Source organism: Lytechinus variegatus, chromosome 8 (assembly GCF_018143015.1).
Source record: "Lytechinus variegatus isolate NC3 chromosome 8, Lvar_3.0, whole genome shotgun sequence".
NCBI lineage: Eukaryota > Metazoa > Echinodermata > Echinoidea > Temnopleuroida > Toxopneustidae > Lytechinus > Lytechinus variegatus.
This window is the reverse complement of record NC_054747.1, coordinates 37,934,417-37,954,733: the sequence shown is the minus strand read 5'-3', so window position 1 is coordinate 37,954,733 and position 20,317 is coordinate 37,934,417. Positions and strand designations below refer to the sequence as shown.

Here is a 20,317-nt window from a genome sequence, read left to right as displayed (position 1 = left end):
TTCGTGAGCTGCCACACCGGGAGACGATACGACACCCTGGAGCAGCCGGGCAGGGATACATCCCACCACCCTTCTAGCAGCGAATACTACCCCATGAGACCGAGGGGTCCTCAGCCATCCTCCACCACCGGCCCGCCCATCCATCCGGCGTGCCACCTCGGATACAGACACCTAGCCCCATGCAGGCTCCTGGTCAAAGTAAGTTCATTGTATAACTCAATATTTCATCATTGCTTTGTGTCTGGCTCGTGCACAGTCATATCAACAAAAGTCCTAGCCGTATGATGGTACTGTATGTCATTGAAATTATGTAAAAGCTTTTGTCTGTCAGGGGCGGGTTTCACTGGTGTGACTGTAGCAGTGCATTTTTAGGGTCCGTTTACATAAACAGTTGGAATCAAGAACAACTTCATTTTGAGCCAATCAGACGCTCATATTTAAGGATTTTTTATTTTTGTTTTTACTCTGATTCCGTTGGAACGTAACTCTCTGCAACGCGCCCTTGATCAGAAGCTATGATCGTCACAACACAGAAATAGAATACTCAGTAGAGTATATTACATAGGAGGGATATAGGCCCTATTTCAGATCATCGGCCGAACAGACACTAGTCCCGATTCTTACACGATATTGATTATTAGTCATTCTTTTAACTACCATCCAAGTTCATTTTATATCTGGATCAATGCCAAAATACTGATAAAATGAATGTAATACCTTCAGGATATTCATTATTCATTTTATTGCGGACCGGACCTCTTTTACCATGTTGGGCATATTTACCCCCTACGTCATTAGCCGTATTGTTTGGTGAGAGGAAAAAATTCTATTGCTTGCGTCAGTGGTGGTTGTGGTATTGTTCAAAGCGTCATGGCGTCATCGAGACCGTGTTTCAAAATCAAAGCGATACCGGAACATCACGTACCAGTGATAAGTTCATACTCTCATAAACCTGATGTAGACTTTGTACCCCCCCCCCCTACACACACACACATTCGTCCTCGCATACACACCATAAAGCAAACTATTGAGCCCCGTGTTGACTCAGATTTATGTGAATTTACATTCGCGTTAATAACTGATATCAAATTGCCTTTTCCGGGATGTAAATTTCCATTTTACGACACTGTAAAAACCGTGGTTTTAAAACTGACACCACTTGGTGTTAATAGAGAACCACACCCTGAGGTGTTGAAATAACACCCTTGAGATTGAACATAACACCAAAGAGTGTAAATGTAACAACCATAAGTGTTGTAATAACACCTATAGGTGTAAAACTAACATCACCAATTTAACACCGGTGTAAAATAACTGGTGTGGTCCTCTATGTACACCGGTTAACACCACAGTTTTTGCTGTGTATGATTAGGTTGTACAAGACAAGTCGAATATTCATAGAGAGAGAGAGAGTGGAAATGAATTAGGAATAGAAGTAGAAATGCAAAATTAATTTCAACAAAAAAGAGGAAAGGGTATAAGTTAAGTTACAAACACATTGCACGGGAATAGGAAGAGGGCTACAATTCAGGCTATTTCAAAGGACATATTCTCATCTGTCCCCAGGCTCAATATTGATCTCTATTTTTTTAATTTACTCTCAAAATGAACACAAACTTCGCATGAAAGTAGATTTTTGCCCGCTTTCCAGTCTATTTTCTTTTTTTTCAATTAAAATTTATTTTGATGTTCCCCTTTCAATATTTTGAAAATTCTTTTTACACATTTTCAAATAGATGTGCCACAATTCATGATCAATACGTGTGAATTAAATTTCAATGATGAATGAAATTTATTGTGAAATAGATTCGGAAAGGATTGGTTGAAATTTCGTAATAGATAGTGTGAGTCGGGATCAGTTACCTTTAATCGTACGCACCTCTCTTCGTTCGAATCGCAAACAGCAGAACTAACAAAATATGATTACCTTATTTGCCATTGCTCTTGACAAATACGCTGTAATGATTACAACGAACATTATGTTATTATTCCACTTAGTAGAGGTGAAGTCCCGGATTTGCTTGCCAAAACGAGCATGATTAATTTCGTATGTGGTTATGACTTCCGTTTCTCGAGTGTCCATTTCTTAAATTCTAGGTTTCTAACTCTTGTAACATTTATGTGGTAAATTGCCAATTCATCTAGTGCGAACTCGTCCACTCACCACATGGTCTACCTTCATTTAGTCTAATGCCATTCCGTCCATCAACAATTAGTCGAACAACCATTTGGTCCAATCATCACTTCGTATGATTAGCAGTTTGGTCTAATGTCCATTTTCTTTTCATTCATTTCGCCCGGTTAACACTTAGTCCGATTCGACCAAATGGTATGGACTAAATGGCTTTTGGACCAACTGGTTATTATAGGAAATGACAATTAGAATATGTGGATAGTGGACGAACTGATGGTAGACCAAATGATAGTAGGTAATTCTTCTCTTCCTTTTGCTCTTCTTCTTCTTCTTCTTCTCCTCCCTCTTTCCCCTTTTTAACTTCAAGCAAAGTAAAGTGAATTTTGTGAAAATTCTTTTTTTAATTAGAAAGTTAATGATTAGGCTTATATACTCTCTAGTTGTTAGGTGAACATCAATGTGATATTTATACGTCCATCCTTCCTAAATCACCCATTGTCCGTACTATCTCTTCAGACAATCAACGACGGTTATTTCCCTCGGCTTCAATTCTTGTTTTTCTTGAAATTAACTCATAATGAAATTGAAACTTCGCGAAGCTGGCTCCTAGCCAGTACATCCTCCCCTTTCTTGATTAATGGGGATTCCCCCCAATGTACCACGTGATCGCTCATTTGGCGCCAACTCGCGTGAGTTGGCTGCTATATTAATGCACACGATACCGTCGAGGATTTAGATAAGAATGGATGCTGAAAAGTAAAACCCATTCGACACAAGGAAAGCTCCATCAAATACTGTTTGCAAAGTCAGAGAGTTGGGGGAAAAAGACTGAAATACTCTTAAATTTGTTTCTATTTCGGGATACTCAAATCGATTTTATCCTTCAGAAAGGCTGCTTTTCTCGGAAATGCTCTATCTAAACATCACCACACGATCCAAATATGAAGATTGAGAGTTGACGATCCTCGACTCTAAAATGTCACTTATTTTTTGTTGTGGGCAATGCTGTAACAGTTTCCGGTGTGTGTGTGTGGGGGGGTCTGCATCAGTCACTGGAAATCCTGTCTGAGACTATAAGTTTCGAAGGTTGGGTGACCTTTGACACATTTCATCTATCATCGGCCTGTATGTTTTGTCTGGCTTGCTAGAAGTTGATGAGGTCTTGGGCCCGTTGCAGAGAGAGTTGCGTTTAAACGCAAGTCAAAAAATCAATCGTAACTCCCAAATGCGCACCGTTGATTGGTTGGAAATCAAGCTACGCGTATTTTTTAGAGTTGCGATTGATTGCAATTCTTTCTGCAATGGGCCCCTGAACTTTAGAATCAAGTTCGGAGCAAGGGCGGACATTTCTTGAGCCGCGGCTGGGAAGTGGACGACAGAAGTGGATGTTTGAAAATTGACGACGGACCTCTCCCCCCCCCCCTTAAGAAAAAAAAATGCTGCCATAATTTTTCAAATTTGCTGCCATAATTTGGAGCAACAATAGATTATTTTACTAGAATTAGTACTTCGTTATGCACAGAAAACCCAGTTCACTTTAACTTCTGTTATAACAACGGCAGGAAAAAAAAACTTTCAAGGCGCGTCATTCCAGACATGCCGGATCTCGGGTTCATTACTCATTGGAAAGTATTCGTATCCGAACGGAAACCGGATCGCTTTGTTTTTAGTGTAAGGAGGGATCCCTAGTGTAAGAGATACATGCATACCAACAATGTTTAGTACCGTGGAGGGAAAAAAAATAGTGAATTGTATTCTGTTAATTATGGTTTAAAACATGGACCTACTGGTTTAACCCTAGTTTAACCATTTACCTACTGGTTTAACCCTAGTTTAACCATGGAACTTATGGTTTAACCCAAGTTTAACCATGGACCTTCTAGGTTAACCCTAGTTTCACCATGCACCTACTGGTTTAACCTAGTTTAACCATGGAACTTATGGTTTAACCCAAGTTTAACCATGGACCTTCTAGGTTAACCCTAGTTTCACCATGCACCTACTGGTTTTACCCTAGTTTAACTACGGACCTACTGGTTTAATCCTAGTTTAAACATGGACCTACTAAACTAGAATTTTAAACCACACTTCTAGTTCTATGGAACGCTGGCCTTCTTTATCCATTCTTTATTCATTCTTTATTCATGACAATTATAATGTATCAATCAAATTCATTAAAATTCATAATATTTTCGTATGTTTCTATTCTTCTTATTTCACGACTCAGTTGTTTTTTTACAACGTTTTGCAGCAGGATGAAAAAAATATTTAATTGATGAATGGGTTGACAATTGGCACTCCATAAAAGTGATTCAAGTTCTGAATCATGGCTATCATAATACCACCAGTGTTACTCTACTCCAAAGGGTTTATTACGCCATAGGAGAGCCAAGAATACATGTCTTGCGTCATTTTCCAAGAACCGCATTGTGGATCAACAACTTGGTACCTCGACCTTGAAGGGGTACTCTAGGCTGGAATGATTTATATACAAAAATAGAGTAAAATTCACCAAGTAAAATGCTGAAAATTCCATCAAAATCTGATAACAGTAAAAAAAAAATATAGGAATTGTTTTTTTTTTTGTAATTATCAGAATTTTACCAAACACGTTATTTGAATAAAGGTAAATGTCTCTGAAGTTTAAACACAGGAATTGAAGTTGGGCTATCAAATACGCCTTATGTAGAGATGATTTATCGTTATTGCTTAGCGTGCTTTACCGAGTAAATATGGTTGACATTTTATCATGTTCAAGAGTAACCAAATATAGGACTATCCGCGGCATATGTATTGGTTAGTTAATGCTGATGTGCGTTTTGGGGTATAACATGTGATATCATATACATGTCTAAATATATTTTTTTTTCGTAGAATAAAGTGATCTACCGGGATGTTGCAATGCTTCCCAAACGAAATAAATGAGCTTCTAAGTGTGCAGTATCAAAGTTTCAGAATTACATTTAGCCTTGGGAAGTTGAACCGACATTGACGTCACAATACTGTTTCTGTTGTTGCTGTTGCTATCTTTCAATGTTTTCTGAAATGAGTTGGTTATTTCCATGGTTATTTCTAAATATACTCTTGCGTTATTACCGACTTTTGGTTGCTTTTCAAGTAAATATCTATGAGATGCTTTTGATCCTTGCAAGTTAGAACATTTTAAAAATATATGAATATTTGTAAACATTAACACATGCTGTACTAGTAGGCCTATATTCATGGAGCTATAGCTTTATGGTATATTCGTCTACGGAGTTATGGGCCGGTAAACAGACCCAACTAGAGTTCATTTGGATTTTTTTCTGTGGTATATCGAATATCAATATCATATTGTATAATCCCGTGTAGCAAGCTATATTTTATCTTCTCGACTGTTCTAACTCATGATTTGTTTGTTTTTCTTATCAATAGTAAATTTGCTTGGGTATTAATGTTTAGTTTGCGAATTGAATACTGCATAATAGACTTCCTTTTGTTGACCCTTATAACCTCTGTTCAAACCGTGCTGTATACAGTTACAGTGCTCTGTGCACTAGGGGTACTGGTAGACGTACACTCATGCCTACGTCTGCGTACAGTACATAACTATATGGGCATTGACTGTGTGTGCATGCAAGTACTGTACATTGGGCGCGTTTTGTGCATGTATGGGTGGGGATTCCCCAGTTACGCAGTTAATATCGATGTCGCCCAATAGAGTTTTCGTATCCCTTGCTAAATACTTCAGACGCTAGCTATCTGCGTTGCAATGGCAATAGTATTATGGAGTTTGTCTTGAAAATGGACTCGATTATTTTTTGTTTTCCCTGAAGGAGCTTTATATGTTCAAGTGATGACCATAAATGATAACCTATCACGGCCGGATGATGACGTTCATGCATACGGTCAAAATGGTATCTAAATTAGCAAAGTCAGGGGTTGTTACCGTGTAAACCCACTTTTTGACAGCCTAGTACGTGAGGATTGTGTGTATGGGAGGGGGGGGGTCACACTCATTAAAATTAAATGTTTGAAGCATTTGAGGCATAGAAAAGCGTTACTAAATACTTGAATATATGGTCCACTGATTCCACTTGGATTCTTGGAAGATCAAGGAGTTGTGCTTGGAAGATCAAGGAGTTGTGCTTGGGAAGATCAAAGCACGGTGCCTCACTAGTCTGCAGGCACAGACCCTGATTGAAACTTTGATCAAAAAGTGTGTCTCCACGCAAAGACTAGCACATACAAAACTTGTTGTTTCAATTCAGGAGGGCCTTCAGTACACGACGCATGAGTAGGCTGCACATTCAGACCCTTAACTCGAGTGAAGGGTTTGCACAGCACACCAGTGCCTCACCTTGAAATGACAGTGGGCCCCACAACTATGCCATGGAGGGGGGGGGGGGGTCCCACTCCACTCCGGTGTGGCAAGGTGGGCCCTAACCGGGGAACATGTGATCGTATAAAAGGTCCAAAGTTCGATCAAACATCCCATTTAAATGCAAACATAATGGTGTTTGACAACCAGCCAAGAAGTTCGAATCTATTTCATGAGAAACGTACTTAGGCGGTGTTTTCCCCACGGTTCAAATCGCAGTGTTTATCTACTGCGCAGTTCTGAATAATGGTCAATTACATATTATCTGTAAACACATATATGATGTATTAGGATTATAGGGGCGTCGTGGTCTAGTGGTTACGACTCTCATCTTTCAATAAGAGAGACGTGGGTTCGAATCCCAGCCATGCCATGTCGTGTTTTCCTTCAGCTAGAAATTTACCATTGTGCTGCACTCAACCCATGACTGAGGTGAATGGGTACCCGGCAGGATTAATTCCTTGAATGCTCTGAGCGCTGAAAGGCGGCTCGAGCCAAAGCCGGGGGTAATCATGATAACAATGTGCATCGGAATAGATTATTTCTAGATAAATGGCGCTATACAAAAGCCTGTTATTATGTCTGTTATATAATCATGCTGATATTTTTCTTCATTTTATTCGTCCATGAAGTCAGTTGATTTCCCTTCTATTTAGTATAGTCAGCTGTTCATTCTTGGTCCTAGTACCCCTCCCCCCTCCGCCAGGCCAGTCTATCTTCCTTATTACCCTCCTTTCGATGATAGTAATGGTGCAATCTTGCGTGCGAAATCGTTCTAAAAAATGGAATGAGGAAATAGTTAGGAAACCCGCAACATACAGGCATTGTTAGTCCAGACAAGTTACGAAGAAAGATGTGCATGACTGTACACGTCCAGCTGACCACATTCCCTTATAGTGGGATTTTTGGAATGTTAAAGGGTTATTCGGGGCTGAAAATAATTATATCTAAATAAAAGAGAGTAAAATTTACAGAGCAATATGCTGAAATGTCATAAAGACCTCATAACAACGAAATTAATTTATTTTAAAGTATATCAATATTTTCCTTTTTACGTATTAAAGTTATGCTATTATTAATTATGAAATCATAGATATTTCATATATGTTTTCATGATATGTCTCCCTTATGATAAAATTATTTGCAGCAATAAATCTCTATAAAGCCATGAGTTGTCAATCAATATTTCAATTCTTGAGGACAAACTTGGTTTTTTTTCATTAGTTGACTTGACAAGATAACGTATCCCGTCATGTTAACAAGGCTACTTCGCCATCTCGTAAATTCGATGGCTGTTTATAAAGGCTCTGTAATTACAAAATAAATTAGCATATTACGAACATGGTCACATGTTTCTCTGTTTTTGTCTCTAAAATAGAAACACAAACTTTTCCGTTTATTTGGTTAACCATTATCACACCTTCAAACTACACCTCGTGATTGCCGTATATGCCTACCGCTTCTATACAGGTTTTAATCATTTCCTTTAATACACACAGCGCAATTTGAATTCACAGACTCCCAGGCGCGCTCCCGGGTACGAGTGGTAAATAGGGGAAATCCCTTTTCCGTAATTGAAGGTCTGATAAACTATTATTGTTTTTGTAGCGTATGCTACGCCTGGGCTCGAGCTAAATATCTGATAACTACATGTAGAAGGAAATAGTGCAAGAATAAACCGTCATGATTATTGTTCAAGGTTTCATGCGAATTTATTCTGCAGCTTATATATATATTTATTTGTCTCATGAGTAATGCAATAAAACTGGTTGTTTTCCTTTTCCGCTGTTCGGGAAATACTATATTGTTATTACGCTAGATATTGGAATTGAATGTGTATTGTTATGCTTATTAGAATAATGATTTTACAAATTGTTATCATCTGTTAATCTATTTAATATGTAACTGTGATTTTGCGATAGATTTTGACATAATATTCCAAAGATATTTCTTTCTTATAATGTCCTTTTTTTGTATTCCCTTATTTTTTATGGTCATGGAACATTTGGGGTGTAGTACCTAAGCACCCCCCCCCCCGTCAATCTACACGCCAGTGCCTCCACACTGTAAGAACTGCGGTGTCAAAACTGAAACCAATTGGTATTAATAGAGGACCACACCCAGAGGTGTTGAAATTACACCCTAGAGATTAAATATGACACCAAATAGTGTAAGTGTAACAACAGAAGGTGTTGTAATAACACCTATACTATAGGTGTAAAACTAACACCACCAATTTAACACCGGTGTAAAATAACTGGTGTGGTCCTCTATGTACAACGGTTAACACCACAGTTTTTGATGTGCAGTGTTATATCGCCATGTACGATTTTTGTGTTTACTCCATATTGAAATAATATCCCTACATAGTCATTGATTTAATACATCTGGTTTTTTTTTCTCTCTTCTGTCTATCATTATTCTCCACTAGGATATCCTCCATCGTCTGCTCCGTTCGCTGTCAATCCATTCGTCAGTCTATCAATCGCCATCGATTGCCAGAGAGCTACTGAGCAAGATTCCGATGGAGACACGTAAGATATTCATTTCATGATTTCATACATTCTCTGCTATCGTAATGGTCCTTTGTTTATACCTAGTTTCCACTCTCACGAGTTGTGCCACGATTGAAACGGTTGTCTTAATCGGTTACACTTCGTAATTCCGAAGGTTCGTAATTCCGAAGTTTCTTTATTCCGAAGGTTCGTAATTCCGAAACAAGTAAATTGCCTATAGCTCGATGTTCGTTAATCCGAAAACGAAAAAGGGTTCGTTAATCCGAACATGTGTGGCTTAATTCCGAGGATTCGTTAGTCCGAAAACGAAATGAGGTTCGTAATGCCGAAGGTTTGTTAATCCGAAAACGAAATGAGGTTCTTAATTCCGAAGGTTCGTTAGTCCGAAAACGAAATGAACAACGAACCTCACTTCGTTTTCGGATAAACGAACCATCGGAAGAAAGAACCTCATTTCGTTTTCGGATAAACGAACCTTCGGCACAACGAACCTTCGGAATATCCGAACCCTCGGATTAATGAAGCTTCGGAAATACGAATGTATACGGTCTTGATCGTGGAGTGGTCGTAGTGGTCGTGTGAAATCTGGTCGTAGATGAATCGTAAAGTGTGCGGTAATTATTCTTTAAACTGCTGAATCTTCGTTATCTGTGACGTACGTACAATCGCATAATAAACGTTGAAGTTCTGAATTATATGTTCTTTTGTCTCAGCTGCAGGGTTTGGTTCAATTTCTTGATATTCATTTGCCTTCATCTTTATGTTTTGATGTCGTATGGCGTCGTTGATATTTTTCTTAATCTCCTACATGTACGCCCAGACTGTAGTCATCATTCCATTGTCCCTCTGGTTTAACTGATCATAACTAATCTTCCTTTATACTTCTAACTTCTCAATAATCATTTGCCTCAATCTTCATAGTATTCTTATGTCCTCGATTAATTTTGTCATAGTATTTAAAGCAAAGAATTGTCCCCGTGTACCAAATTATATGTAATCATGTGAAAATATTATTGTCTCCTGAAATCCGTGCGCATATCATGCAACCTTTTTATTATTATGATTAGTTTGTTAGAGGAAGAAACCAGTATTAAACTGTTTTTTTAGCCTCTGTCTATCCTAGCGCTATTCAAACAAAAGAAGAAAAGATCTCTTTCCTTGAAAGCAAATAAGGAAGTTCATATCCTTGTCAAAGGTCAAGTATTTTACCAAAATGCGAATATGCGAATATCATTCAACGTATTTCGAACCATCGTCAATAGGAATTGAAAATGAAGGGAGTAAATGCATTTTGGCGGGCCCGATAGCAATGGTAATAATTCATATGACAAAGAATTTTTTTGATTTTTTTTTTGGGGGGGTAGAGTATGAGAGATCTAGAGCAATTGATAGAGGACGTCTTACGGTAATTTCTGTCCTATTTTCTACCCCTCTTATCATTTATTGTCCGTATTGATATTTCCCTCTAAAATTTAATCGTATACCCCCCCCCCTGCATCTGTTCGTTGCTGTCCTGCTATCTGTTTTTCTTTCTTATTCTGCATATATCAGCCTTACACATGTCGACAAAAACATTTTTAGATCATTGTGGTAATTTGTCTTAAAATGCCACATCCCACACCCCCCCCCCCCCCGACCCGGACCGCCATCCATTCAATCTCCCAATGATGGCAGTCTCTCCAGGGCCTCCTTTCCTTCGCTGATATGTATTACGTTGGCTCCCGGAAACTCTGAAGATATCTGGGTTTAAGATGTGCCAAGCGAGAGATAAACATGGCTTTATCATATCCTTTATCTACCTTTCGTTTCCTGTACCCTCGATTTTAGGGGAAACCCTAGCTAGTTTGACTCTTCGAAATCTAACACACCAACCCGCATTCTGTAGGATCTGTTTACAGTCGGTCGCCGATTCGTGTACAGAATTAAGTCAAGCTCATGTTACTTTTTTGTAAATCTTAAGTCGATCCGATTTGGGGATGTGAGTCCAATGTTGATTCAGATAAAAGATGGAATTTATTCAATTTATGTGGTGTGAAGTCTTGGAATGAAACATCCGGGAGCTATTTCCTGTAATTGGATCCCGGGTAATTTGCTTATTTTTTTTCTTTGTGGTTAAAAAAACTCTTAGAACATAGAATACGACGAAATATTTATGATAATTTTCATTTACGTAGCCTTCTTTCATGTACAATTACTATAAACGCTTTCTTCCTTCTTTATTTTTGAATTCATTCAACAATAAATCAGTCATTATTGTATTGCTGCTACTATTCTACTTCAATACTGCTACTACTACTACTACTACTACTACTACTACTACTACTACTACTACTACTACTACTACTACTACTACTACTACTACTACTACTACTACTACTACTACTACTACTACTACTACTACTACTACTACTACTACTACTACTACTACTACTACTACTACTACTACTACTACTACTACTACTACTACTACTACTACTACTACTACTACTACTACTGCTACGACTACTACTACTACTACTACTTCTGCTACTGACTACTACTACTGCTGCTACTACTGCCACTATCACCAACTACTACTACTACTACTACTACTACTACTTCTACTTCTACTACTACTACTACTACTACTACTACTACTACTACTACTACTACTACTACTACTACTACTACTATACTACTACTACTTCTACTATATACTACTACTACTACTACTACTACTACTACTACTACTACTACTACTACTACTACTACTACTACTACTACTACTACTACTACTACTACTACTACTACTACTACTACTACTACTACTACTACTACTACTATACTCTTACTACTACTACTACTAATAATAATACCACCATCACCACTACTACTACTACTACTACTACTACTACTACTACTGTTACTACTTCTACTTCCACTACTACTACTTCTACTACTACTACCCTTAAACCCCCCCCCCCCATTTATCATATTTTTACCTTCTATGCTCAGATAGTATATTGTAAAATTGATATATTTCTCTGATGATATTTCATGTTTCACAGTGCTCTACACATTGCCATTGTTCAAGACAAGGCAGATATGGGTCTGATCCGGAGATTGATTGAACTTGTGCAGTTAGCTGGAAAGTCTGTCGACATCTTCAATTTCATGCAACAGGTTAGAAGAACTTAAAGGGGAAGTTCACCCTGACAAAAAATTTATTGTAAAAATAGCAGAAAAAATAATAAAAAATATTGCCGAAGGTTCGAGAAAAATTCATCAAATAATTAAAAAGTTATTATAATTTCAATTATTTGATTTGTGACGTCATATGCGAGCAGTATTCCTACATAGCGAATGGTAAAAAATCAATGAAATGTCATTTTCTCAGAAAATTGAAAATGGTTTTCACTGGAACTTTTGTATATCAATAGACAAATCATTTCACACCCGATCATGAAAAGAAAACAAAATGAAGTCATCAGGAACCATACAAAATTTGAAATTCATACATTTTATATTACATAACACATGGGGCAGCTGCTCGTTTATGACGTCACAAATCCAAAATTTTGAACTCTAATAACTTTCTTACTCTTTAACGGATTTTCCTCAAACTTTCACCAATATTTTTTACTATTTTTTCTGCTATTTTTACAACAAAGTTTTCTTCAGGGTGAACTTCCCCTTTAATTTTTTCACAATATATTTTTTTATGGGGGGTGTTTTTTATTTTCAGAAATTGATTTGAAGGTATGAAAGGTTTCTTGAATTTCCACCAGTTTTCTACTATCCATTGTCCCTAAATGCCATGTTTTGACTTGTGAGTTATATAAGCTGATCCAGAATGAGTGCCATGACATTTGCTCCTGCGACAATTGCTCGGGCTTAATTTAGTCCAGATTGGACCTTGTTTGGAAGTGCCCTCTCCCAAAGCTAACATAGAGGGCACATGTCTCCCAATCTCTATAATCAGCGTCAAACCACTTATCTTCCCTTGTTGGGGAGGGAAGATGAGTGGTTTGGCGCTGATTAGAGATTGGGAGACATGTGCCCTCTATGTTAGCTTTGGGAGAGGGCACTTCCAAACAACAAGGTCCAATCTGGACTAGGCTTAATTTCTTCTAAGGTATAGGGTTAGTGTTAGGACTGTACTAGGATTTCATATTAGGTTTAGGGTAGGGCATAGTGTCAAACACAGGGTTGAAGTTGGTGATTCGATGAGTGCGTGGAATTTAGAGCCGAGCAATTGTCGCCAGAGCAAATGTCATGGAACCCCATAATGAGATACCAGTAATACATGTATTCCACAAGTTGGCCCTGGTCAATATTGCATGAATGATGAAGTGATATATTTCTGGTATTCATGCAGAAACGGCATCCAAAATAATTGTAAATGTTGATATACTTTATTATGTCATCATACCATGCGATATTATATGATAATGCACAGTAAGTTTTGTACATGACTGTATGGAGAATTTGTGAGATTTTGGTGCTTCGTGCAATATGCTCTTATATTGCCTCTATATCTGCAAAGCATGCAGACCGAAAGATGTACTTGCAATACTTTGCTAAACCCCCTCAATTTATAATCATTTGTTATTTCATCACTTATAATTAATATTCTAATGAATAGTATCTAAAAATAAGCTATTCCGAGGCGCATTATTATTATTAACCTGATTTAGCTTGAATTGATACCCTTTTTGATAAACTACTCCCCCCCCCTCATCTAGCATGCATCATGAAAAAAAATCATCATATATATCATATATTTTTTTTTCTTACATATTTCATCCTTTTGATTATACCTTAGACTCCCCCATCTAGTATTCAGCATTCATCAGAGCTTCCATAAATCGTACTGATTTTCCATATGTAGTACTGAATATGAGAAGAATACTGATGGTTTCATGCAAAATACTGATTTCTTAAGTTTCAGTTTATGTGTTGTCCTATGGTATTCCTGTGAAAATATTAATTTCCTCACCAAAATACTGATTTTCAGCCTTGAAAATACTGAAATGTTCTTGTTCAGGTTGGCAGCTCTGATTCATCATGAAAGATATAGTTTTTTATATTGGCACTTTTTATTTTAGTTTTTCACATGTATTTTTCCTTTTGATTACACCTTAGACTCCCCTCCATCTTGCGTGCATCATGAAAGATTGTGACATCATCAAGTTGCTGATGGAGGCTGGCGCTAACCCGAACGAAGCGGATCGTAACGGTCAAACGGCCGCCCATCACGCATGCAAGAACAACACGGAGAGATGCCTTGGTACCCTACTGAAATACACAGAGGTGGACGTCAATTTAAACATCAGAAATTATGAAGGTATGCTTTCAATTTCGAAGACCAGGACCCCATCTTGTATATTTTTTTTCCCTCAATTTTTTCAAAGGTCAAGTCCACCCCAGAAAAATGTTGATTTGAATAGAGAAAAATCAAACAAGCATAATGCTGAAAATTTCATCAAAATCGGATGTAAAACAAGAAAGTTATGACATTTTAAAGTTTATCTTATTTTTCACAAAACATCGATATGCACAACTCAGTGACATGCATGCGAGACAGTCGATGTCCCTCACTCACTTTTTCTTTTGTTTTTTATTGTTTAAATTATACAATATTTCATTTTTATAGATTTGACAATAAAGATCAACTTGATTGAACCATATAGTATTAAAAAATGGTAATTGCACATGTTCAGGGAGGAATTAATCGTTGTTTCACACAATGGAGAAAATTTGAATATTTCATATATGATGTACAAAAGAAATTGTGAGTGAGTGATGTCATCAGTCTTCTCATTTGCATACCAACAAGGATGTGAATATAAATTATAAATGTTTTGTGAAATTAAGCGAAAGTTTAAATGGTCATAACTTTCAAAGTTTGAATGGTCATAACTTTCTTATTTTACATTCGATTTTGATGAAATTTTCAGTGTTATGCTTGTTGGATTTTTTCTTTTTATTCGAATCAAATTTTTGTTGGGGTGGACTTGTCCTTTAATCAATAATATAATGCCTATTATGACAATTTATTATTCATTAAAAAATGAAATAATTTTTTTATTGTTCTCTGTTCTTACTTCACTTTACAAACTACCTAAAGCATAAAAATTGAGAGCAATTTTTAAATGCAGGATACATAGACATTGAATTATTTTGAGAAAGTTCTCTCAGTTTTAGGATTAAACAACTCATCCGTTCAGATTTCAGGCTGACACTTATTTCATCTTTCTTTGCTAACAGGTTACACCCCTCTCCATCTAGCTGCTATGGTAGGCAACCCAACGCTGGTAACCATGTTACTTGAGAAAGGAGCTGATATCAACTCAAAGGTTAGACATTGTATAACTTTTTTTAATTCTATGTGGTCAACCCCTTTTATAACCACTTTGTATTCACTATCACATTCCTTGGAAGACCATTAACTCTCTCATGTCAATAATAGTAATAATGATGATGATGGTGATGATGATGGTGATGATGATGATGGTGATGGTGATGGTGATGGTGATGATGGTGATGGTGATGATGATGGTGATGATGATGATGGTGGTGATGATGATGGTGATGATGATGATGATGATGGTGATGGTGATGATGATGATATGGTGATGGTGATGGTGATGATGATGATGATATGATAATGGTGATGGTCAATCCACAATTTGCAACTCCCCACCCAGGTGTTAAATGGGTACCCAGTAGAAGGCGAAAGCCTATGTAGTATGCCTAGCAATTGAGTCTTGGAACTCTTGTTGGAATGCTCCCCAGGGAGTGGAGAAGGTGCATATATTGTATGCAGGCATACAAGGATCCGATGACCAGGGTAATAATATGTCTGTAAAGCGCTTAGAGACGGCGTTCCGATGTGTTATGCGCTATACAAATGCGGAATATTATTATAATTATTACTACTGTGGTACGGTGCATAAGCATTCAAGATATGAGTTTCAGCCTCTCTCTGATCATTATTTTTTTCTCTCATTTTGTCAGGATTCCAAGAATGGGTGGACCCCGCTGTTCCACGCCGTCACCAACCAAGATACCAAGCTGGTCCATAATCTACTGAGCTCTGGAGCCGAGGTCAACATCCAATCTTACTCCGGTAACACTGTCCTTCACGTCGCTACCGGGCGTGGCTATACGGACATCGTCAAGATCCTCGTTCATTACGGAGCTGATATGAGCCTCAAGAATACCCAGTGGGATACGCCGGCTACGATCACGACGGATAAAAATGTAAGTAGGACAATAAGGGGGCCGTTAAAAAAAAAAATGACATTTCACACATAATAGTTATAATTCATTGGTTTCATGATCCTTCCACAATGTCCTTCAAGGGTGTATTGGCTTCTCTTGTTTGAGATCCTAAATTGAGAGTCAGAAGTTTGATAGATAATCAGGTTATTACCAAATAAAAATGATTTCTCTGAAATCCTACAGATGAAGTGTTAGAGCCCCAGCATTCATTTTACATGTAGAAATGTTGAGAGGATAAAAGTTTTAGATGATAAATGTCTTGTTTTTCTTTTCAGATGTCAAGTCTGCTCCGTGGTCTTGGAGCGGGCAGTCCGCAGCCAAGCGAAGCTTCGTCTCCGACCACCGCGCCACCAACTCTCCCCATGCCTCTCAACGATGCCTACCTCATACACCCTCCACAACCTGGCTCTGCCTCTGCGTTAGCAGCTGCTGCCGCCGCCGCTGCAGCTGCTGCTTCGGGACAATCTAAGAAGCCTTCAACGGTCACCACGCTGACCACCGAAAGACTGAAGGGACCCGCGAACGAGGTCTACGAGGTCACACGTTCCGTGACACGCGGAGATGGAAAGATTTCCGATGAGCACCGGGCCATTCACAAACAGTTACAGGAGAAACTGCGCCAATCGATCCAAATCCGTCAGGTCAACGAACGCAGAGTTGGCGAATCTCACCAGAGGAAGTCGACCGAAGACATGTCTCCTGAACGGCACCTAGGTACCAAGAAAATAGTTATTGTTCCAGTGTCTGCAGGGGAAAGGGAGAAATTAGATCAAATAAGCGCTTCCCATTCAGGAAGTAAAGCACTTTCAGACTCTCTTGGTCTACGGATTTCACTGCCGTCGCAGATAAGCAAGAGATCACCAACAGAAGGAGGTGAGCAGAAATCCCAACATGTTGTAGTGCCACGGACAAAAGACGCAACTGAACAAGCTGATGGGACAGTGAAATCAAAGTCAACTCCTGACGTTGTACCCAAAATTGAAATCACATCCCCTGAGCCTGTCGACAAAACCAAAGCACAATCCATTAGCGACAGCAATCACAAAGATGTCCAGAAAGCTTCTGACAAGGATGGCAAGCATGTCGTGTCGAGCAGTCCATCAGATAGGTGTACCCATCAAATGGTTTGTTTTATGAATGGACATCGAGGTACGATCCCCAAAACGGTGGACGATCTGAAATGGGTTAGCAAAAAGATCACGCAGGGTGGCGAAACGGAACAAGTAGAGCCAGCACCTTCTGAATCCACGCCAAAACATACCCCGATGGAAGCTGCGCTCATATCGTCTGCTTTGATTGCACCCGACATTGCTGCACTAACGAGGAAAACTAAAGAAGTCGAAAGAGTGAGTCCTCCACCCACCAAGGTGACGACAGTGCCAGCGGAAAGTGAGAATGAGGTACGTGCGAGAATGCTTTCATTGCAGTACAAGAACAGTGACGCAATCCTGGGAAACCGTTACGAACGGAAGCTGGACTCCGTCGGCAGCGAGCAGGAGCACGAGGTCGCCAATACCATTTTGACGATTCACTCACGTCTTCAGCAACAACAGGAGCAGGAACGCCAGCAGAAACAGGCGCAGACCTGTGACGCCGACTCAACCGTCAAAACCGAGCCTGTTAGTCCCAATCCTGTATTAAGCAGTACTACGAGTGACAATCCTTCGGCCCGGTCGCAGTCGGGAAGCCCGCTTTCACCGCCCGTCCTCGAGAGAGAAGGAGACAGACCGCTTGCGAAGAACAGCAGTGACAACGATGATATGGAACCCAATCTGATCATCGATGAAACACTGAAATCAAAATCTCGCAAACGAACGAGAACCCCTACAAAGTCCATCCCAAACCTTTCACCTACAAAGACCTCTTCGACATCACCGAGCCCTCAGTTGGGTACATCGTCGAGTACTTCATCGACGTCAGACTTTGTTGGAATGCCCAGCAACGCAGGAAAGTCTGAGAAGGTGAAGGTAACTGGTGATCCCAAAAAACTTTGGACAAAGAAAGCAATGGCCATGATGGGAAGCCTAGAACCAAAGAGAAAGAGGAAAAAGAGCGAGAAATCCGTCAAAGAAAATTACTAGAATTCTTTTTGTGTTTTATGTAGATCACCTGTAATTTCCCTACTGAAGGCAAAATACATAAGATTCACATGATGTTGTCACATGCCTGTACTTAATTGCAAGGATTTCTTCAAAACCCTTTACCTGTGTCAAAAGTGATTAGGATCTTTGTATAACATACTCAACCTTAACATCAGTCCAGCCCTGTTTTTTTTTCATTTCCACCCTAATTCATGAACTCCCTGAACCCTGATGATCTAAGAATCTTTCCTTATGAGTAAGAAATTACTAGAGATGTACATCATTTCGGATTAATTCAGTAAGGAGGGATGGGGTAAGTGGGTGAGATGTTCATATTTCATTCATTTACCCCAAAATTTATATGCGCAAGGTTTTTCCTTGTTTTATTCCCAAAGTATAATTTTGACTAGACATGAAATTGAAAGTTAAGCAAAGTCTAGGACCAGTATTCTGAACTCCGGATCGATTTAAAACTCTGGTCTTAAGGCAAAATTGTGAATTAAACTATGGATAGCCAATTGTAACATCAGTCTCCAAGAATAGTAGTTGAATTTATCAGCTTATGTTCCACTCCAATTATTCAGAATTGTTTGAGAATGATAACTAAAATAGCTCTCTTTACCATTTTTGCATGGGTAAGAACTTAATTCCGTTAAAACAGCGTACAAAGTAAACATACCTTGACCTCTTTGGCTTATCTAAATTTTAGCATTGACTTGATTCGAGTTAAACTGAACTTCAAAATATGGGCGTTTAGAACAACTCGGTCTTGTTATCTACTGTGGGCAGTGATAATAACGGGCCGCAGAGCGCTTTTCAAAGTGGGGGGGCTGACCATGCAAAAAAATCACGATCCTATGGTCATTTTAAGGGTTTTGTACACGTTTTTGGAAAAAAAAAGTGGGGTGGCTGAAGCCACTCCGCTTAAGCGGCCCCTGATTAATTATAATAATGGTGGCTACTTGTATAGCGCACAGGTCCACATTTCGGTGCTCATTGCGCCAATTCCCTTCCATTGCTTAAAACATATAATGATACAAGTTTCTTCCCTCTTTAGGGGATGATATGAAATGCTCTTTGCATTGCCAAAGTAAGCCCAGCCTGTTTTCCTTCTTTCATGGTTAATTCCTACACAATTATGGTCCTTATTTTGAAGTCCAGTCTAACTGAGGCCATGGTCAAACTCTTTGCTAAAATTATGAGAAGCCAAAATTTTGTGTTTACATCCTATAGTTTGTATGTTTACTGAGCTCTTTCCCCAAACTACAGTTGTGAATAAAGCTATGTTAGGTATGTTAGCTGTCATATTTGGCTTATCCATAGTTATACCCCATGCTTAGACCAGAGTTTAAAGTTCAGATTATGGGCCTATGTGTATTCATAATACCTCAATACCTTGGTGGCTGTAGCGTGAAGTGCATGATCTTTCATAGTTTGGGAGAAAGAATTTGTTGAAAATTCAGCTATTTCATTTTTTTATCTATGGCATTTATTCTGAACTCTGGTCTTTAAGTTGTTGTTAGAGTCTTGCATTTCTTTGTATAATGACGAAACTCCGTTGAGCATTTCAAGAGAAAACTTTATCTGATTATTTGTTACAAGCTATTGAAATCCTTGCATCTGATTGGCTCAGAGCAAGTTAGCAAATGAAAATCACTGACTATTATCTGTTTCATGAAATGTTGGTCCATAGCATTTATATTTGCGCCATATTTCTGTTAAAAACATTCAAAGACACAGGCTCATTCAATTAAGCTAATTACGACACATCTGCTGAAATAAATGAGTTTGAGGGACGATTTGAAGAGTTCATTTTGTCAATGCTCCCTAATTGTTGTCATGTGATTGAATTAAGAAAGTAGCCAATCAAAATCAAGGATAGTTGTCAAATCCGACAAGTTGTCAGACGGCAATGTTAATGAAATGCTGTCTAATCTTAGGGGACATCTTTGAAATAAAG

General features: G+C 38.6%; 1 pseudogene; it reads left to right on the top strand.

The window, feature by feature from the left end:
- Positions 1-2: 2 nt before the first annotated feature.
- Positions 3-19,999, top strand: LOC121419709 (annotated as a pseudogene).
- Positions 20,000-20,317: the final 318 nt, after the last annotated feature.